Source organism: Ovis aries, chromosome 18 (assembly GCF_016772045.2).
Source record: "Ovis aries strain OAR_USU_Benz2616 breed Rambouillet chromosome 18, ARS-UI_Ramb_v3.0, whole genome shotgun sequence".
Classification (NCBI taxonomy): Eukaryota; Metazoa; Chordata; class Mammalia; order Artiodactyla; family Bovidae; genus Ovis; species Ovis aries.
In genome coordinates, this window is record NC_056071.1 from 16,739,835 (window position 1) to 16,762,700 (window position 22,866).

The 22,866-nt window shown below is 41.8% G+C and overlaps 1 protein-coding gene and 1 pseudogene across 17 annotated transcripts in view; both read left to right on the top strand.

The window, feature by feature from the left end:
* AGBL1 (AGBL carboxypeptidase 1) overlaps positions 1-22,866 on the top strand; it is a 1,135,995-nt gene that overhangs the window by 411,303 nt on the left and 701,826 nt on the right. The gene's annotated exons all lie outside the window — the stretch shown is intronic.
* The window catches only part of LOC132658109 (inositol polyphosphate 1-phosphatase-like), a 33,455-nt pseudogene continuing 10,589 nt past the window's right edge, over positions 1-22,866 (top strand).

Genomic DNA, 22,866 nt, shown 5'->3' on the forward strand with positions numbered 1-22,866 from the left:
GTGGCGAGTAGAAGGGGGGCAGATATCTTTCTAGGAGCACTGTCTGAGCTGAAGGGTGAATAGATCTGTGACCCTGCTCTGTGTGTGTTATTGCGAGTAGCCTCCTTTCTGCTTCCCAGAGAAGTGGATGTGAACGAAACCTGCGAGATCAAGAACAGTCACACTGGTGCTCCTCCTGATCTGAAGCCCATCACTCGGGTAGCATGTGACCCCTGGCACACCAACAGAGTAGCAAGTCCACCAAGCGGATCTGGAGAGAAAGAAACCCATGAAGTGTGTGGACGTGTGATAGCTTTTGGTGCTTGCAAAGGTGTGACTTGTTGCTATGGCAATACTTCTGAGATGAATGGGTTATAACAGGAAATGCCTCGCAACCCTTTGTTGCCATTCAGTCATTCAGTCGTATCCATGTCCAACTCTTTGTGACCCCATGGCCTGCAGCACGCCAGGCTTCCCTGTCCTTCACTATCTCCCAGAGTTTGCTCAAACTCGTGTCCTTTGAGTCGATGATGCCATCCGACCATCTCATCCCCTGTCACCCCCTTGCCTCCTTCCCTCAATCTCTCCCAGCATCAGGGTCTTTTCCAATGAGTCTACCCTTCGCATCAGGTGGCCAAAGTATTGGAGCTTCAGCTTCAGCATCAGTCTTTCCAACCTTGGCTTCAGTCAAACGAGGAGCATCTGTAAGTGGAGGCTTGGTCAAGGAAACTTCCCTCTGGCTGATGCAATGAAATCTCTTCCCTTCAGGGACACAGTAGGGCACTCCTGTGCCAGTTGGCTTTATAGATCATCACCACCACAAGCAGGCTTCCCTGGTAGCTCAGTTGGTAAAGGATCTGCCTGCAGTGCAGGAGACCCCGGTTGAGTTCCTGGGTCAGGAAGATCCACTGGAGAAGGGATAGGCTACTCACTCCAGTATTCTTGGTCTTCCCTTGTGGCTCAGCTGGTAAAGAATTCGCCTGCAATGCAGGAGACCTGGGTTTGATCCTTGGGTTGGGAAGATCCCCTGGAGAAGGGAATGGCTATCACTCCAATATTCTGGCCTGGAGAATTTCACAGACTGTCCGCAAAGAGTCAGGCACCACTGAGGGACTTTTACTTTCACCACTGCAAGCTCCTCATCAAGCATGGCAGACAAACCACTCCATAGAAAGAAGCAAGAGCCTTACAAGGAGCATGGTGATAGACTGCAGGGTTCATTTTCTGCTTCCTGCTCTAGACTGATCTCCCTTTTCCTTCCAACCTGGCACATAATTTGGTGGTCAGTTTCCCCTCCACTTGGTCTCAGTTGAGTCCACTCATCCATTTATCAGGAACAGGTGCCAGTTGATACAAATAAATAAGTTAGAAAGGAAAAGGACCTCAGCATCCCAAAGCCCTCCATTGAGCTGTGACTCAGGAATTACAGCACATTGTATTAAACCATTTCTTCTTGATGCATTGGGGCTGCTCAAGAGCCGACAGTGACATATGGGGAAGGCCCTGGTAGCGGGATTGGGGCTGTTGTGTGATAAATGACACAATATGTCAAAGAACATCTGTTATCCATCATGCCGGCTTCCTTGGGACACTTGGATGGTGTGTGTGGGGGGGAGCGCTTCTGGGGAGGGGGCTGAGAGGTGGGTGAGTTAGGAGGAAGCAAGACTCAATATAGCTGGGAGAAAATAGGAAAGGAGGCCCTACCCTTGAGAGAGCAAAAGTGAAGCAGGAAGACGAACAAGCCAGCGAGTCTCTCCAGCAACCTGCCACTCTCCTGGATCTTTTCATCTCCTTTCCCTTGATTTTATTTTTAAAATAATGTAGTCGAGGGTTGAGTGTATTAAACCATCATGCAGGCAGGTGAGGGATTGGAGCTGGCTGCCCCGCTGTTCTGCTCCTTTCGTTCTCCAGATGCACCGCCCTGGAGGTGCGCCGGGTCTCTCTGGGGACAGACAGGCTGAATCAGGCATTCTGTGGCTTCATTGGCATGACAAGCTGTATTCGAATTGTCCAGGCGAACACGCTGAAGCCCCGCGTGTGATAGCAGGTTTTGTGCCAGGAGGGATCTTTCATTTTGGATTTCTTCACCTTTCATCCTATCATAGTCATGTAAATACCTGTCTTTTCTATCTGGATGCAAACTTTTCTGATTGTTTTGTGTCCGGGGAGAGAAAACTTCCGTTTGTTTTGGATTTCTCTTTGTGATGTTATGAATGCAACTTTTCCAGGATGAGTCCAGGGGCACCCAGGAGAAGAAATGGATTTCTCGCTCCCTTCAAAGATGGAACCGCTCAGCATGTTATCTAAAAGAATAAATCTGTTTTAGTGATTCTGATAGACCAGAACCAGACACCCCCGGGGCTCATCTGCTTTTGTTTTAGATGAGATTGAAGGTAGAAATGCTTATTGAGAATATTTACACTTTCATATTTACAGAGTCACTTTCCTTGGTGCTCATATTTCTTTTTAATATTGCTTTATAACTTTTAAAATATGTATCTGCATTACTTTCCCATGTGATAGAAGTAAAGGAAGGCACAAACAGGAGTCAGAGGCTTTGATCCCCCTCACCTCGGGCCAGAGGAGGAAGTCTTACGAAATGCATTTTCCAGACTTTAGAATGAGATTCTCCTTTGGAAGTCTTTAGATAAGGCCCATAAATCTGAAATTTAAAAAGTTTATCCACTTGATTATGATGATCAATATAATGAATAAATCAGTTGTAATCTAAATATCAATTTCCCCTTTTCCTGTTACTCATACTCAGATTTCCCTCTGTGTATTTATCTCAGCCACTTATCCACCATGCAAAGATTAAATAATGAATACTTGATATAGTGCTCAATATGAGATGTCTGTTCAGAGTGTGGAGTAAGGTGGGAGACCTCAGCTCAGAGCAGGCAGAGTGGCTATGCTGTTCATCCAGCTAGGGCAGCCTCCTGAACCTCAGAGAGGCAGATTCCAGGATGCTGTAAAAATGCCTGCTGACACGTGACATGCCTGGTCCTCACACGTGGGAGAGCCATCCTTTGGTCTGCTGCCGTGGTCAGGGACACCAATGGCTTCACTTGCAGAATTCTAAACTGCAAATAACTCCCCTTCTGTTCCATTGGCCTATTCCAAAACACAAACAAACAAGCAAAAGCTATCCAGAGGAAACTTGGCATACTTTTTCCTCACCTACCTGTGACCCTCCATGCCAGCTTACTCCAGCAGCTCACAGATCCTGTGGCCATGGATCCTTAGCACACCTCTGATGCTGTGAACGTCAGTCTGATCAAAGTCAGCTTTTCTCCCAGGCTCCACACATGGATTGTGGCATGATAGCTACTCGGTCCGGTCACCCCTTGATAGCTGGGGCCCATTTTCATGCTCGATTTGACTGTTGTCTAAGTCAACAGTGCTCATCTTTGCTCAGGAAACTTCCTGGTTTGTTTTATTTATTTTTGTTTTGTTTTGTTTTGTTTTTTGTTGTTGTTGTTGTAGGAGAAGACTTTTTTTTTTGTTTTTTGTTGTTTTTTTTTTAATTTAAAATCTTTAATTCTTACATGCGTTCCCAAACATGACCCCCCCCCTCCCACCTCCCTCCCCACAACATCTCTCTGGGTCAGCCCCAAGCATGCTGCACCCTACGTCAGACATGGACTGGCGATTCAATTCTTACATGATAGTATACATGTTAGAATTCCCATTCTCCCAAATCATCCCACCCTCTCCCTCTCCCTCTGAGTCCAAAAGTCCGTTATACACATCTGTGTCTTTTTTCCTGTCTTGCATACAGGGTCGTCACTGCCATCTTCCTAAATTCCATATATATGTGTTAGTATACTGTATTGGTGTTTTTCTTTCTGGCTTACTTCACTCTGTATAATTGGCTCCAGTTTCATCCATCTCATCAGAACTGATTCAAATGAATTCTTTTTAATGGCTGAGTAATACTCCATTGTGTATATGTACCACAGCTTTCTTATCCATTCATCTGCTGATGGACATCTAGGTTGTTTCCATGTCCTGGCTATTATAAACAGTGCTGCGATGAACATTGGGGTACATGTGTCTCTTTCAATTCTGGTTTCCTCGGTGTGTATGCCCAGCAGTGGGATTGCTGGGTCATAAGGTAGTTCTATTTGCAATTTTTTAAGGAATCTCCACACTGTTCTCCATAGTGGCTGTACTAGTTTGCATTCCCACCAACAGTGTAGGAGGGTTCCCTTTTCTCCACACCCTCTCCAGCATTTATTGCTTGCAGATTTTTGGATCGCAGCCATTCTGACTGGTGTGAAGTGGTACCTCATTGTGGTTTTGATTTGCATTTCTCTAATAATGAGTGATGTTGAGCATCTTTTCATGTGTTTGTTAGCCATCCTATGTCTTCTTTGAAGAAATGTCTATTTAGTTCTTTGGCCCATTTTTTGGTTGGGTCGTTTATTTTTCTGGAATTGAGCTGCATAAGTTGCTTGTATATTTTTGAGATTAGTTGTTTGTCAGTTGCTTCATTTGCTATTATTTTCTCCCATTCAGAAGGCTGTCTTTTCACCTTGCTTATATTTTCCTTTGTTGTGCAGAAGCTTTTAATTTTAATTAGATCCCATTTGTTTATTTTTGCTTTTATTTCCAGAATTCTGGGAGGTGGATCATAGAGGATCCTGCTGTGATTTATTTCTGAGAGTGTTTTGCCTATATTCTCCTCTAGGAGCTTTATAGTTTCTGATCTTACATTTAGATCTTTAATCCTGGTTTGTTTTATAACTCCATAATTTTTCCTCTTTCCTAAATTCCTACCCTAGACCCAGCTAGTTTGAATGTCTAAGGATGGGGTTGGGTCATGTGTATTTTTACAATGCTCCTTGCATGTTTATACAGTGAAATTACAAATTTGAGACAAGAAATCTTTGAAAAATTGAACAGGTTGGTTTTTTTTTTTTTGTCATTTGCTCTGGAATGAAATGTTGGGGAAACATGTTTCCTGTCTCCTAGATTAAATTAGCATTAATTTTAGACATTATTGTGCTCTGTTTATTAAGACTGGAGGATGACTCCTTGCTTATTCAAAAGTTAACTTTTTGATTACAGTTGTTTTAGAATAGACTCAAAGTGACAGATTTTTAGGGACAATTGAGTTCAAATTTTAGTTCTGCTGGGACTTCCTTGGTGGGCCAGTGGTTGACTCTGTGCTAACAATGCAGGCTGCATAGGTCCAGTCCCTGGTCAGGGAATTAAGATCCCACATGCTGTGCAACGCAGCTAAAGAAGAAAAAATCGGTTCAGCTTTGCACTAACTGACTTTGGGAATGTTATATCATGTCTTTGATCCTTATCTATAAAATGCAGGCAATGCCCACTTCACAGTTTAGGTTTAAAGAAGATACTGTGCACAGTTTACCCAGCTCAGTACCTGAACATGGGATATACTTTAAACAGTAGCTATTACTCTTAATAATTTAATTATCTTAGTTACTGATTAATTAATAGATATTCTTATTGCTTTATCTTCTTTATATTCCAAATATTTGTAAACTCAAATTGGTATTTTTCACCTGAGACATGTCAGAATGTAACAAGACCTTTTAGGATATGTTTTAATAAATAGCCATCATTTCTTTGAAAATATTTACAGACATGTATATGTATGCACAGATGTACTTACAGCTATTAGTGATTAAACATGTAGAGACTCATCACTGAATATTTTACTTCTTTTGAGATTGTGTTTCTGTTATAACTCAACTGGTTGAATGCTTTCTTTTGTACCCATTAAAGTTTTGGGATGTTTGACTTTCTCAGCACTTTTTCATTGTTTCGCTTTTACAAATTAGTTGTTGGATTGAAATTGTGTTAGACTTTCCTTTTACCAAAATCCCTTGAAAAACAGTCTTCTTAGGTTTTTGAACCTTAATTAGTTGATCCTTGGTCACACATGTGGTTATGTCAACCTTTGGCCAGGAAGGAACTTGGAAGTTTAAGAATTGTATTAAGATTTCACACCAAGCAGTAGAATTAATTCCTCCAAAGGAGGATCCAGATGCATTCAGTTCAGTTTAGTTGCTGAGTTGTGTCTGACTCTTTGTGATACCATGGACTGCAAGATGCCAGACTTCCCTGTCCATCACCAGTCCCCAGGGCTTGCTCAAACTCATGTCCATTGAGCTGGTGATGCCATCTAACCATCTAATCCTCTGTCATCTCCTTCTCTTCCTGCCTTCAATCTTTCCCATCATTAGGGTCTTTTCCAGTGAGTCAGTTCTTCACACCAGGTGGCCAAAATATTGGAGTTTCAGCTTCAGCATCAGTCCTTCCAATGAATATTCAGGACTGATTTCCTTTAGGAATGACTGGTTTGATCTCCTTATAGTCCAAGGGGCACTGAAGAGTCTTCTCCAACACCACAGTTCAACAGCATCAATTCTTCAGCACTCAGCTTTCTTTATGGTCCAACTCTCACATCCATACATGACCACTGGAAAAACCGTAGCTTTGACTAGATGGACCTTTGTTGGCAAAGTAATGTCTTTGCTTTTTAACATGCTGTCTAGGTTGGTCATAGCTTTTCTTCTGAGGAGCAAGCGTCTTTTAATTTCATGGCTGTACCCACCATCTGCAGTGATTTTGGAGCCCAGTGACAGAAAATAAAACCTGTCACTGTTTCCAGTGTTTCCCCATCTATTTGACATGAAGTGATGGGACCAGATGCCATGATCTTAGTTTTCTAAATGTTGAGTTTTAAGCCACCTTTTTCACTCTCCTCTTTCACTTTCATCAAGAGGCTCTTTAGTTCTTCTCTTTCTGCCATAAGGATGGTGTCATCTGCATATCTGAGGTTATTGATATTTCTCCTGGCAATCTTGACTCCAGCTTGTGCTTTACCCAGTGTAGCATTTTGCATGATGTCCTCTGCATATAAGTTAAATAAGCAGGGTGACAGTATACAGCCTTGACATACTCCATTCCCAATTTTGAACCAGTTTGTTTTTCCATCTCCAGTTCTAACTGTTGCTTCTTGACCTGCATACATATTTCTCAGGATGTCTTCACCCACTTGACTTCACACTCCAGGATGTCTGGCTCTAGGTGAGCGATCACACCATCATGCTTATCTGGGTCATGAGGATCTTTTTTGTATAGCTCTTCGGTGTATTCTTGCCACATCTTCTTAGTATCTTCTGCTTCTGTTAGGTCCATACCATTTCTGTCCTTAGTAGATGCATTAGTAGAAGCTAAATAATTCATGTCTCTTCTTCATCTTCCATTACTTACCAAGAATTGCCTTCTTTTTTGGCCACACCCCTGGCATGTGGCGTGTGTGATTGTAGTTCCTCCATCAAGGATCAAATCCATGCCCCCAGCACTGGAAGATCAGATTCTTAACTCACTGGACCACCAGGAAGTTTCCCAAGAATTGCCTTCTTGATGTCTTTCATGTCTCCCATTGTCCCTATGCTTTGGTCTCTGTTCTCCTATAGCCTGGTAACTACTTCTCCTGTCTCCCAATTTTAATATGTTTTGGATATGTCTATAAGATTAAACACCTTTACCATATATCAAAACCTTCAATGACTTCTGATCCTCATTTTATAAAATTTGAACTCCTCTGCCTGCCATCCAAGGCCCTACAAAATCTGTGTCCTATTGATATTTATGATTTTATTATTTAGAAATCTCTCACTGACGAGGGGCTTCCCCAGTGGGTCAGTGTTAAAGAACCCACCTGTGGTACAGAAGACACAGTAGATGTGGTTTCCATCCCTGGGTTAGGAAGATTCCCTGGAGGAGGGCATGGCAACCAACCACAGTATTCTTGCCTGGAGAAGCCCCTCAGAGCGAGGGGCCTGGTAGGCTACAGTCCACAGTGTCACAAGGACTGAAATGACTGAAGCAACTTGGCGTGCACACACCTGAGCTAGACTCTCAGTGAATTCACCCTTTTATCTTGAAGGTGGCCTGTTTCTACTGATGGAGGCACTCTGTCCCAGCCAGGGTGGCTTTTCTGAAGACCTCATATAGATTCATTAGACTTTGTAAGAATCATGTGAGCATCTTCTCCAGACTCATCTCCTGTCATTCCTGGGATTCTCTCTTACTCTGTCTCCCACTCTATACATCTATCGTACTAAAAATCTTGCAGGGCTCTGGGCTGACCATGTTGCCCTGGCTGTTGCCTCTGCCTGGAATGTCATTTCCCTAATATCGACATGACTTCTGCTCACATGTTTCTACTTAGACATCCTCTTATTGGAAAGAGTTTCCCTGACCAATAGCTATCATGAAGCATGCTCCTCAAGGCACTTTCTATCTGCCTTACCCATCTTTTCTTTTCTTATTTTTTTGAAGGTGTGGACCATTTTTAAAGTGTCTACTGAATTTGCTGTAATATTGCTTCTTTTTTTAATGTTTTGGAGTTTTGGCCCCAAAGCGTATGGGTTCTTAGGTCCCCAACAAAGGATGGAACCCACACCACCTGCATTGGAAGGTAAAGTCATAACTGCTGGATCACCAGGGAAGTCCCTCTCTTGTCCTTTTTAATAGTTTCTACATGTTCAGTGGTGTGTTCATGACATGTCTTCCCATGTATATGATTATTGCATGAGTATGGAAACTTTGTCTTGTTTTCTTTCTGTCCCCAGCTTCTGGAAGGGCACCTAGGTACTCAATTACGATTTGTTAAATAAATGAATATGTGCTAAAGACATGAAAAGACGTAAAGGAGCACAAAGCATGTAAAATGACTGTGTCCGGGATGATTGAATAAAGGGAACCGTTCCCACAGGCCATTCCTATCCCTCTTTCCACATCAACAGACAGACACCTAAATTAAATATAGATGCATGTCCCTGCATCTTCAAATCCGATGTGGGCACAATGGTATTAATAATACAAAATCCATCATGTCTGGCATTGCTTTAAGGAGATCAGGAGAGGAGAGGAGAAGGCCTGCATGCTTCTCCCTGCAGCAATTCCATACCTCTCTTAATGATATTTTGGTAGCTTGATAGAGGCATTTTATCCCAGAAAGGAGGCAGACATTTATCCTGGATTGCCTGAATTTACAGCTGCAGTTACCAGCAAAAAGCCATCAGGTTTTAGAGTTTTCTCATCCGTGGGAAGCTGGTCAATTTATTTTATTAGAATCTTTTCCAGTGCCTGACCCTAAAATAACCGATTTCAGTGTTTACATTCTTAGTGGCAAGCTAATGAAGAGCCCTTGTCGGCTACAGCCAAGTCCTCAATGTGTGAGCAAAACCTAATCATAACGGTAACAAAAACCTCCCCATGGAATCCACTGGAAAAAGATCTCTTATCTAGGATTTTTTTTTTGTGGCATCTTATTGTTTTGTGAATAAATATTTAATGAAAATAATTGTGAAATGTGGAGCTTTGCTTTCCACCCTCTGCTTCACATGGGTCCATGGTAGCTGCAACTTGTCTCTTTTTAGGATAGTCTATTTTTCAATCTTCTTGTCCTCAGTTTCTCCTTGTCATCTATGTGCCATTTGCTTGCTTTCTTCATTTAGTGCTGAAAGGTTTCTGAGATTTGTGAGTTGATGGGGAAGACCTTAGAAAAGTTCCCTCATAGGCACACACAGAAAAGGGATCCTGGGGGCTTTTGAGAGTCCTTTGTTTGTACCCACGAAGATCCCTTCGGCTTTGGCACCAATAGTTCTGCCCATTAAAAGTCAACCCACTTTCAATTTTGGTTTCCTTAGGGTATATGCCTAGGGGTGGGATTGCTGGGTCATATGGTGGTTTTATTCCTAGTTTTTTAAGGAATCTCCATACCGTCTTCCATAGTGGCTGTATCAATTTACATTCCCACCAACAGTGCGAGAGTGTTCCCTTTTCTCCATACCCTCTCCAGCATTTATTGTTTGTAGACTTTTTGATGATGGCCATTATGACCAGTGTGAGGTGATAGCTCATTTGGTTTTGATTATTATCTTTAATAATGAGTGATATTGAGCATCTTTTCGTCTGTTAGCCATCTATATGTCTTCTTTGGAGAAAAGTCTGTTTAGGTATTTTTTCCCACTTTTTGATTGAATTGTCTATTTTTCTGTTATTGTGCTGTATGAGCTGCTTGTATATTTTAGAAATTAAATATGTACCCCATTGTTCATCGCAGCACTATTTACAATAGCTAGAACATGGAGGCAACCTAGATGTCCATCGATACATTAATGGATAAAGAAGTAGTGGTATATATACACAATGGAATATTACTCAGCCATAAAAAGGAATGCATTTGAGTCAGTTCTAATGAGATGGATGAACCTAGAACCTATTATACAGAGTAAAGTAAGTCAGAAAGAGGAAGATAAATATCATATTCTAACACACACATACAGAATCTATAAAAATGGCACTGAAGAATTTATTTACAGAGCAGCAATAGAGAAATAGACAAAGAGAACAGACTTATGGACACGGGGAGAGGGGAGGAGAGGGTGAGATGTATGGAGAGAGTAACATGGAAACTTACATTACCACATGTAAAATAGATAACCAATGGGAATTTGCTGTATGGCTCAGGAAACTCAAACAGGGGCTCTGTATCAACTTAGAGGGGTGGGATGGGGAAGGAGATGGGAGTCAGGTTCAAAAGGGAGAGGATATATGTATACCTATGGCTGATTCATGGTGAGGTTTGACAGAAAGCAGCAAAATTCTCTAAATCAATTATCATTCAGTAAACAAAAAACATTAAAGAACAGTAAACCCGTCATATATTCTTCATTGTTTATTCTTGCTTCTTTTGTAAGAGATAAGGAAGGAAGCTGAACACCCTCTGACAGATGAATAGATGAAGAAGATGTGTACGTATACACAGGGGAGTATATTCAGCCACGAAACCGAATGCAGTCGCGTCATTCGTAGTGATGTGGATGGAGTCACAGTCTGTCATACAGAGCGAAGGAAGTCAGAAAGAGAGAAAGCAATGTCATATATTAATGCCTATATATGGGATCTAGAAAAGATGGTGCAGATGAACCTGTTTGCAGGGCAGGATAGAGACGCAGACATAGAGAACGTCCCTGTGGACATGGAGGAGAGGAGGGGAGCGTGGGGCTGACATATATACACTGCCACGAGAGAAATAAACAGCTAGGGGGAAGCCTGCTGGATGCTGCAGGGAGCACAGCGCAGCGGTGACCTAGATGCACGGGGTCAGCGCGTGTGAGAGCTGCTCAGGAAGGTGGGGATGTATGTATACACATAGTGGAATCACTTCATTGTACCGCGGAAACTAACACAACATTATCACTCAATTCTACTGCAATAATAAAATACATTTAAAAAGTAAAATAAAGTGAACCCAAGAGTGGGCAAGAATGTGGAGCAATTCAGATTCTGCTAAGCATCTGGTGGGAGTGCCACTTTGGAAGACATTTTTGAACTTTCTTTAAATTAAACACACACACAAACACACACGTCTATGATTCAGGAATCCCATTCCTCGGTATTTACCCCAGAGAAATGAAAACACATATGAAAGCGATTGCTCACAGCAGTTCTAGTCGTAATTGCCCCAAACTGAAAATCATCCAAATGTGTATCAACAGATGAATAGAAAAGGAAACGAAGGCATATCCATACAATGGGCTATTAGTCAACACACAAAGGGAAAAAAATCTGATCTGTGCTGTAATATGGATGAATCTGAAAAATATTCTCAGTGAAGGAGTTCAGACACAGGAAGACTGCACACTGTGTGATTCTATTTTACGAAATTATCGAACAGGCAAAACTAATTTAAAGTGAGAGAAAGTAGGCTGATAGTCGCCTGGGGACAGTGGTGGAGGTATTGACGGCAAGCAGGCATGAGGAAATCTTTTAGGTGATGAAAATGTTATATCTTGACTGAAGTGGTGATTATGTGGGTGTACATACTTGTGAAAAGGCATCAAACTGTTCCCTTCAAATGGGTGCTTCTTGTTGAGTTAAAGTGAAAACGAAACAAAATGAAAACAAATGAACTCAGGTTTGAAGTCTGTACTCATCCACATCTTTCACCTGCCAAACGCTCTGTCCAGAAAGAACTCTGGCCTCCCTGAAACTCTAGTGACCATTCACCCATTAGGAGACCTTTAGAAAACGTTGTTAAGTTTTTATATGAATAAAAACCAAGTTCTGAGTTCAATATCTGGTTATGCTGTCCTCTTCCTATGAAATCTCTGGGACAGCAACCAATGATAAAAACAATGAATGTGATTAAAATGTATCTATTGCTTGAAATGCCTGGAATTTGCAATGCTTTACTTCATCATATCAACTTTTAGCACAGTGCCTGGGGCATAAGAAGCACACCATAAATATTGATTGAATAACAGGACAAAGCTTAGAGCAATGTTATAAATATGTCCTCATTTTATCATATTCTATAGATAAGGAAACTGAGGTTAGACAGGTTAAGTGACTTTTCCAAAATCTCTGAGTTAATTAATTGGCAAAGCCAGGTTTTGAGTCCTGATCTGTAGTATTTGTTTTTCCATTAAATTAATTTGAGTTAATGCAAAGTGTATTATCTCCCAGTTGGTTGCTCCTATGTAAAATTGTTATTATAACTATGTCTGACATCTAAGTCACGTGCCTGTGCTGATGATCAGATGATTTAAAATATGTGAACAATTTTTATAAACTCTAAAGCTTTGTAGAAATATAAGAAATAAGAAACATGATTTTATGTAAAATGTGGCTTTCTTTTTTAACTATCATTAGAAAAGCTAACAGTTTTTGAGGGCTTACAAGTTACCACATGTTATTTTAAGTGCTGTAAAATATATTTAATCTTCAGTTCTCACCAGAACTCTGTGGGGTAGATAGAACCATCATCATTGTCTTCATTTTACAGAAAAGACTGAGGTTCATGCAGATTTTCTCAGTCTCAGTAAGTGGCAAAGTTAGGATTTGAATCCAAATAGTCTATATGGAAATCTCATAGTCATTACCTTATACTCTCATCCGCCCATCTATCCATCCATATCCAAATCAATGAGCCTCAGCATTTTCCCTTGAAATATATCTGACAATTAATGTTCATTCACAGATATTCTCCCATCATTGTCATTCATGTCAGTTGACTACTAGATTGGCAGACTGCAAGTTATGCGATTTTTTTCCTGTGAATTTGCATTTTCTGTTCGAAATGTCACCTTTTTCTTATCCAAGATGAAAGCTGATACTCCAGATTTAAACAACAACAAAAACAATCAGGCAGACAAAACAGTAGCATGGTTTCGTGATTGCTAACCGGAATTGGGATAAATTCAACATTAGTAATTCATGACACATTTATCAGGATAATGTCCTCTTAAGTTGAGAAACTTAACAAAGGGCTAACTTCCCTGTAAAGCTGGCCTGCTTGCTCCATCTATAATGTGTTTTTATCTTGCTATTAAAAATATTCTGGGCCAGGTCCAGCCTGGGACGGCTGGATTTTGACTGTGCAGTGGATGGTGAAAGGACTCATGTCCAGATGCTCATTAATATTCTTCCCAAAGACCGTACAGGGCTGGGCATGGTAGGTGGTGGCGATGATGCCTTCAGAGCAACTGACAAGAAGAAACTCTGACCAGTGTGGTATTCAGAGGAGAAGCCCTCATAAAACCTGAGTGGTTTATTCTTCAGTTTGCATCCATGTCTATAGGCTGAATCTCAGGTGGGACAAGAGTCCTAGATCAGAATAAATTCAGAGAAGCTCTGGTCAGAGCCACAGCTTGATTAAGATATTTCAGGGAGGGAACTCTGATTAACCATGCCTCTAGAGCAAATAAAATTTAATCTGTTTCATGACAGTTTGGATGCTTCAGTTTAAGAAAGGAGTTGTCGCATTATTAAACGGATGTCAGTTTTATCTGATTGGTTTCATAAAACAGAGTCTATCTGAAATGCTTTCAAGTTCAGGCTTTAGAACCTTTGCTGTTTTGTTGGCTGAGATGGTATGGCCAACATTTGAACATCTCAAAAAAGCATCCCTGCACTCTGGAGACTGATATGTTTATTAGCTATCCTTTACTGATTTAGTGAATCAGTAAAGAATATACATATATGTGTGTATTCATATACACTTAGATATTCATATGAGAGAGAGAAGGACAGAGCAGGGCATGTTATAAACTAGTGCTACGATACTGAAGCCGAAGCTGCAATACTTTGGCCACATGATGTAAAGAACTGACTCATTGGAAGAGACCCTGATGATGGGAAAAATTGATAGCAAAAAGAGAAGAGGGTGGCAAGGAATGAGATGGTCAGATAGCACCACCAGCTCAATGAATATGAATTTTTTTCCATGTTTTGATATGTATTTTTATTTCCCTGCAATTTTCACTTATCAAGAACAAGTAACAGGGAAAGTTGTCTGAACTAGTGCATAAACAAACATTCTGAAACATCACTACACATATCTAATATTAATGAATATGAATTTGAGCAAACTCTGTGAGATACTGAAGGACAGGGCCTAGAGTATTGCAGTCCATGGGGTCGCAGTGAGTCAGACATGACTGAGCTACTGAACAAGTTAGCAAACTAAATGGACAGAATCCTTTTCATCTTGGAACCTAGAAAAAAATTACTCCCCCCCCCAACCCCCGCTGGAATGCTGTGCAAGGGACAGAATGAAAAGTCTCTCTATTTTTCATTATTTATTTTTACTTAAATAAATATACTTTGCTATTTGTTTTCCACTTTGAAAGTACCTTCTGGGACTTCCCTGGTATTCCAGTGAAGGAGGCGTGGGTTTGATTCCTGGTCGGGGAACTTGGGTTACACACACCATGCTGTGAGGCCAAAAACAAAGTAAAGCAATAATTTCTTCCTTAAAGGCTAGAAACCAGAATAATCACTTGATTTGTTAGATATGCAACAAACTTTGGTCTTTTGTGGATGTACATGGAGAGCTTTTTATTTGCAATGGGGCTATCCTTGGCACGTGAAGTTTTTTGATTCTATCAGGTGAAGAGGAGGCTTACTCGATAGGTTCGTGGCCATTTCCTTACCTAAGAGGCCTTCCCAGGTGGTGCACTGGTAGGGGATCCACCTGCTAATGCAGGAGATGCAAGAGACGTGGGTTCGACCCCTGGGTCGGGAAGATCCTCTGGAGAAGGAAACAACAGCCCATTCAGTATTCTTGCCTGGAAAATTACATGGACAGAGGAGCCTGGCAGTTACAGTCCCTGGGGGGCACAGACAGTCGGACATGACTGTGCATGCACGTATGCCTTGCTTAAGATCCTCTGGGAGCAATTCCAATAGCTGACATCATTGCTTTCTGAAGAGGACAGTGCACCCAAGGCATACTCAGCATAAAGGGGATCATTATAAAGATCTGTCTTAACTCATCCAGGAGAATAGTAGAGTCAGGAATGCGTGATTAGGGTATCATGTCTAAGGGAAAGCATCTCTGCTATGCTTCAAACTTCATATCTTAAAGAAAGACTTGAGACCAGTTTTGGAACTAAACAAGATTAGAAGTCTTTTGGAGACCACTTGCAGAATACATCTGCCTGGCAGTCATATTGTCCAGGATTATGCAGGATTATTGGCTTAAAGGGTGTCAAAGAGTTATATAAGTCATCATCTTTCACTGAGTTCAAAATAAAAATTTATTTTCTGCTAGTAGAGTAGAAAATGGATGTTAGAAACACACACCACACTCATCTGGTCTCTTAATTTCTTTGAGATTTTTTGAGCCTGAGGTGAGTAGGAATCTCAGATTCTTCCATATAAGATCCTTGGCCTCTGTCCATTTGCAGTGCCTTCAGTCCCATGAGTAGTCTGGTATAAAGGGAAAACTAATGGAATAAAAGTGGAAAGAATGACTGGTGAATAGTAGGAAAAAATAGTACTGCTTTTCTTGTTGGAAAGCAGATTGACTGCCTCCTTCTTTACCACTTTAAAAAGTGAGTTCAGGACCTCCCTGGGGGTCCAGTGGTTAAGAGTTTGTATTTCTATTGCAGGGGGTGCAGGTTTGATCCCTGGTCAGGGAGAATCCCAGGGACGGGGGAGCCTGGTGGGCTGCCATCTATGGGGTCGCACAGAGTCGGACACGACTGAAGTGACTTAGTAGCAGCAGCAGCAGCAGCAACGGCAGGGAACTAAGATCCCACATGCCACGGGGTGCAGACAAAAAAAGAGAGAGAGAGAGAGAGAGAGAGAGAGAGAGAGAGAGAGAGAGAGAGAGAGAGAGAACCACCCCCCAGCCCACCCTGCAAAAAAAAAAAAGAGTTAAATCAACCCAGCAAGAAGGCTCACAGCCTGGCTGAAACCAGGTCAGGTAAACTAGTACGACTAGATACCAACTTGAAGAAACATGAAGATCAAGTCAGTTTTCTCTAACATTTAAAGGATGGATTTCTGTTTTAAAAGAAAGTAAAACTTCGAGAAGAAGATGACAAAATAAAAATAATTATAATTATCTTTATATATATGTCGCTCAGTTGTGTCTGACTCTTTGTGACCCCTTGGAGTGTAGCCCACCAGGCTCCTCTGTCCATGGGAATCTCTAGGCAGGAATACTGGGATGGGTTGCCATTCTCTTCTCTAGGGATCTAATATCCCATATTATTCTGTGTGGTAATAAGTTGCACTTATTTGCCAGTGTTGCACTATTCATTTGCATCAGTGTCCTATTTTCCCCAGGAATTTTACATGAGCCACAGCCTCATTGTCTCTTTTAAGAAATGAAAACATTGAACAGAAAGAGGTTGAAGAGTCCACCTAAGTGCATGCTAGCACTACAGTCCTGTTATAGATCGACTATCCTAGGTTGCAGACCGTAGGAGAGTTTTTAGGTGGATAGCAGATATCATATGTAGGGTAGGTATTACAAGGAAAGTGAAGTTGATGAGAAAATAGATGGGAAATTGCAGCTGATTTGCGCTAGAGGCAAATAGACATCTCGGGGTACCACTGAGCACTTTCAGCCAAAATCTGTATGAATTAGTTATGTGTTACAGAATCAGTTGACCATGAGCTTATAACTTTTTTCCTCCTTGCCTTAAAAGTTGAATAAAGCTTTCTGAGTCTTACTTGTTTATTTTGGCGTGTAGCTTTGCCTTCTTACATGCATGCATGTTCAGTCCTTCAGTCAGGTCTGACTCTTTGCTAGCCCATGGACTGTAGCCCACCAGGCTCCATGGGATTATCTAGGCAAGAAAACTGGAGTGAGTTGTCATTTCCTCCTCCAGGGGATCTTCTCCATGCAGGGATCAAACCTGCATCTCCAGCATTGGCAATCGAATCCTTTACCACTGAGCCACCTGGAAAGCTCTAGCTTTACCTTTTAGCCTACTTACATACAATAACCGTGTGAGCGTAATAGGACCCTCTAATAGTGCCTGCCTTGGGGAGGTGTTCTGAAGAAGATCAGATCTATTGCTACTATTTTCCCAGAAGGTTCACATTTTTGGAACTTGCTGCCAATTCAGCAAGATGACTAGAAATTGCGTTTCTTCTGATTTTCCTCTGGTCTCATTTCATCTTGACTAGGGTGTATGTGCTCAAATACATGAAGGAAACAGAAGCCATAGTCAGTACCTGTGTTCATTTGACTCTAAGATCTACTCTCTTTGGTGCTAGTTTGCCTGAAAGTAAGTAGCAATGAAGTCTTCATTCACCATGCTTATAGCAAACCTTGAAAGTACATTTCTCAATTCTCATTCTTATACCTAACTGGGGTGAGAATACAGACGTGGGGATTTAAAATTGAGATCCTATGAAATTCTGCACCAATTTAAGCCTTGATTCTAGTATATAATTTTGTTTCCTTCCTTAGGAAAGCAATCCTTATGCTGGAATCAGCTTACCTAGCTATATTACCTGGTAACTTACTACATGTTTAAAATCCTGGAGGATTTCAAAATGAGGAAAGAATTTAGAATCAAAGTTTGAGCATAAATTGACGACTAAAGATTCCTGCTTCTGAAGAAGGTGGAGGAAAGAACTCCATAGGTGGACTATCTTTTGTGTGTCAATGCCAGGCCTGATCAACTCAGAAATAGAGGAGTGCTTACTGGGCACTCGGTTCAACTTGGTGTCCTTGCCTTGGGTGTCAGATGCAGCTGCTTAGACATGAGTTGCACATTAAGAACTATAAATGGGTGCTTATTGAACATAGAGCTTCCCAGCTATCTTCCTTGGAGACTAGGATCCAGAAACTCTGAGATGTCATTTGGGAATTACCATGTTTAACAAATACCCTGGGTCTTCCCTGGTCGTCCAGTGATTAAGCATCCACCTTGCAATGCAGGGGATACAGGTTTGATCTCTGGTCGGAAAAGTAAGATCCCACATGCTGCTGAGCAACTGAGCCCAGCCACCATAACTGCTGATCCCATGCGCCACAACTAGAGAGTCCATGAGCTCCAATGGAAGATCTTGTAAAGTGCCATGTGCCACAAGTAAGACCTGACATGGCCAAATAAATGAAAAAAAATTAAAAAATAAACCCTAGCATAGTCTTACTATTAGAGAAGTTTGAGATGTTCTGCCGAGAGAGGGAACTTGTAGGCTGTCAGAATTAATTGGACTACCCTGCAGTTTTTCCTTGCTACTTCCCCCAGATTTCTTGGTTCCTTACTATTAGTTCTGCATCATTGACTCTTTAGCTCAGCTCTGCCTTCACTGGACTCAATATTGTAGGTATTCAACAACAGGGAACAATGACAGAAGCAAGGAAATGCGAAATGGAAGGCAGCTTTTCTGGTAGCAGCATTGAAAGCCAGTGATCTAAAGGAAGGTTTCCCAGGAGGCTCAGTGGTAAAGAATCTGCCTGCTAATGCAGGAGATGCAGGAGACACAGGTTCAATCCCTGGGTCAGGAAGATCCCCTGGAGGAGGAAATGGCAATCCACTCCAGCATTCTTGCCTAGAAAATCCCATGGACAGAGGAACCATGGACAGTGGGCTTATAGTCCAGTTCAGTTCAGTTGCTCAGTCGTGTCCGACTCTTCACAACCACATGGACCACAGCACTCCAGGCCTCCCTGTCCATGACCAACTCCCAGAGTCTACTCAAACTTGCCTCCATTGACTCGGTGAGGCCATCCAACCATCTCATCCTCTGTCTCCCCCTTCTCCTCCTGTCTTCAATCTTTCCCAGCATCAGGGTCTTTTCAAATGAGTCAGCTCTTTGCATCAGGTGGCCAAAGTATTGGAGTTTCAACTTCAACATCTGTCCTTCCAATGAAAACCCAGGACTGATCTTCTCTAGGATGGACTGGTTGGATCTCCTTGCAGTCCAAGGGACTCTCAAGAGTCTTCTCCACCACCACAGTTCAAAAGCATCAATTCTTCGGTGCTCAGCTTTCTTTACAGTCCAACTCTCACATCCATACATGACCACAGGAAAAACCATAGCCTTGATGAGATGGACCTTTGTTAGTAAAGTAATGTCTCTGCTTATAGTCCATGGGGTCACAAAGAGTCCGAAGTGACTGAGTGACTGAGCACCCTTCACTGGGCTCCTAGCATGTCCTGGAGCCCACCATCCTGTCTCTTATGTCATAGCCCTTTGCTATTTCTCCTGCTAACCCTGAGCTTTATCTCTGTCATTGTGATCCGTGTGAGAAATTTGGTGGTTTAGTGTCCAAACAAACCATTTTCTGCCCCAAAGGTTAACGGATGTTATGATCTTATTTTCTCATTTGTTGGTTTTTGGATAATTATTCTACATAAATGCATTCTAGGTCAGAGGACCTCAGTCTTACATGGAGTTCCCTGGAGAATTTTACAGATCACACCCCTCCTCTTTTGAAAGGCTCTGGGAACCTTTAATGTGTCCCCAGAGTAGAAACCCACTCCCCTAGGAAGTCTTGTGACCCCTGCACTGGTCCATAGGGCAGTGGAACTGGGTTTATAATGAACTTCGCTTTCACGGTAGGAGTTTCTAAAGGAATCAACCACAGTAGCATCTTGCTCAAACTCTCTTTTCTTTTTATTATTTTTAAATTCATTTATTTTAATTGGAGGCTAATTACTTTACAGTATTGTAGTGGTTTTTGTCATACATTGACATAAGTCATCCATGGGTGTACATGTGTTCCCCATCCTGAACCCCCCTCCCACCTCCCTCCCCATCCCATCCCTCTGGATCATCCCAGTGCACCAGCCCTGAGCACCCTGTCTCATGCATTGAACCTGGACTGGTGATATGTTTCACATATGGTAATATACATGTTTTAATGCCCTTCTCTCAAATCATCCCACCCTCACCTTCTCCCATAGAGTCTCTCTTTTCTTTTTTAAAAACATTTATTTATTTGGCTGCAGCAGGTCTTAGCTGTGGCATGCGGGATCCTTAGTTGCAGCATGGGGGATCTATGCTGACCAGGAGTTGAACTGTGGGCACCCTGCATTGAGAATGCTGTCTTGGCCACTGGGCCACAAGGTAAGCCCCCCAAACTCTCTTTTCTAGAAGAGAGGAATTTGCAATGAACTCTGTTTATGCCTAGCCACATTCCTCCCCCAAGTCCCATCTGAGAAGGACTTGTTACAATATTTGGTGTTTATATAGTACTTGTCTTCCTGGAGCAGAGGTACCATGCACATTTGTTTTAAGATCTCATTAGTTCTCACAGAGTTTTTTATTTAGGATTTCACAGGAGTATCACACCAATATATAAATGTCGAAACATTATTTCAAATATATATGTATGGGCCATATGATTTTTTAACTTAATATTTACATCACATAACCACTCATGCATACATGCTTGTCTTTATGTATGTACAAGCATAAGCTATACATGACATATATTAAACACCCCTCCCCCCACTGCCAGTGTGCTTGTATTTATCAACAGTGCTTTTCAAAGCCTTCTTTTAATCTTTAGTGCCCCATTTTTTCTTTCCCTTTCCCTTTGCAGGCGTTTTCATCTCTCTTTATTACCGAAATTCCCCTGGTGACACTTCTGGGTAGCTCACTCACGGTGATTGCTTATTTCTCATATGTTCCTGGTGGCAAAGTTGTCGCATAGTGATCAAACGGTTGCAGCATCCCTTGCTTGAAATTTCACATCCAGTCCCTCCCTGCTTTGTTCAGTCCATACAAAATCTTTCCTGTCTGGGATTCCTTTTTTTGGGGAAAAACTCTTTATTCTATGTTAGAGAATAGCCGATTAACCTTGTTGTGATCGTTTCAGGTACACAGCAGAGTCACTCCGCCATTCACATACATGTATCCATTCTCCCCCAAACTCCCCTCCTATCCAGGCTTTCACATAACACTGAGCAGAGTTCCCTGTGCTAGACAGTAAGTCCTTGTTGATTATCCATTTAAAATGTATTGACAGCAGTACATGCGTGTCCATGGGCTGCCCAGCTGGCTCAGATGGTAAAGAATCTGCCTGCAGTGCAGGAGATGTGGGTTTGAACCCTGGGTTGGGAAGATCCTTAGAGAAGGGAATGGCTACCCACTCCAGTATTCTTGCCTGGAGAATTCCATGGACAGAGGAGCCTGGCAAGCTCCAGTCCATGGAGTCACAAAGAGTCAGACATGACTGAAGCAACTAACACTTTACTTCACACATGTCCATCCTGAACTCCCTAACTATCCCTTCCCCCATCCTTCCTCTCAGCAACCATAAGTTTGTTCTCTAAGTCTGTGAGCCCATTTCTGTTTTGTAAGTTCATTTGTATCATTTCCTTTTAGATTCTGCTTGCAAGTGATGTCATACAGTATTTCTCTTTGTCTGTGTGACTTACTTCACTCAATATGAAAATCTTTAGGCCCATCCATGTTGCTGCAAATGGCATTGCTTCATTCCTTTTCACGGATGAGTGATATTCTACTGTATATGTGTACAGCATGTTCTTTATGCATTCCTCTGTCAGAGGACACTTAGGTTGCTTCCAAGTCTTGGCTATTCTAAACAGTGCTGGAATGAACATTGGGGTGGATGTATCCTTTCCGATAATGTTATGCCCAGGAGTGGGATTCCTTTTCTTTAGTCAATCGCCTGCAAAACCTGAGCTGCTCCATTAGTTGAAAAATAAATATTGGTAAACCTCATTGCCAGCTTCTATTTCAAAAGGCAGTGCCGCATAAGAGTTGAGAAGATAGAATATAACAAGGGGTCAGACCGATCTGGGTTCAACTTCTACCATTTTCTAAGTGTATGGCCATCCTGAACCCCTTCTGTTGGATGGCTATGAGGCTGAGTCAGATCATCACGCAGTGTGCCTGATGCATGATAGGCGATCAATAGATGTTGACATTCTTATTATCATCATTGATTCTGCCAAGCCTTCAAGTTTCAGATCAAAGTTTTCCTCTTTTTTAAGACCTTCTTTGACTGCACAGGGAAACTTCTTGACTTGTCTCCTTGTTGCATCATTTTCACTTGTTTATACCCCTTTATGAATATTCCTTTTTTTTTTTTTTGCTAGCATTTCTCTTCCCGCCTAGACTGTAAACTCTTGAGAGTAAAAGATGTGACTTAAATCATTGTATCTCTACAGCCAGACACACAAGTGTATGAGCATATGGGGACAGGCAGGGAAATTGCTACCTACAAATAGTTTGATTAAAAACTGCTTGTGAGTTTCTTCACTGGCTGTGTGGGAAGAAAGCACTAGACAAGGCATTCAAGGCCTCAGTCACCTTTTTCTAACTAGTCCTCAAGGGAACCTTTACATGAACCTGGCTATTTATGGCTTTTTGAATGGAAATCTAGAAACTCTGTTTTTTGCAAAGGTTTTGACCAGCTAAAGCTCAAGCTGCTGATTTCCTCTAGATGATAAGGAACACATTAAGCAGAGGGTGCCATTTCTCAAATTCCATTGCTAGAATCGGCACTCCGGTCACGTGGCTTCTCTGCTTCAGTTCAGGTTAATTTCAAGGGCAGGTCACTTGCCCATGGAGGAACTTGAAACCTTGTATGGACAGCACTGT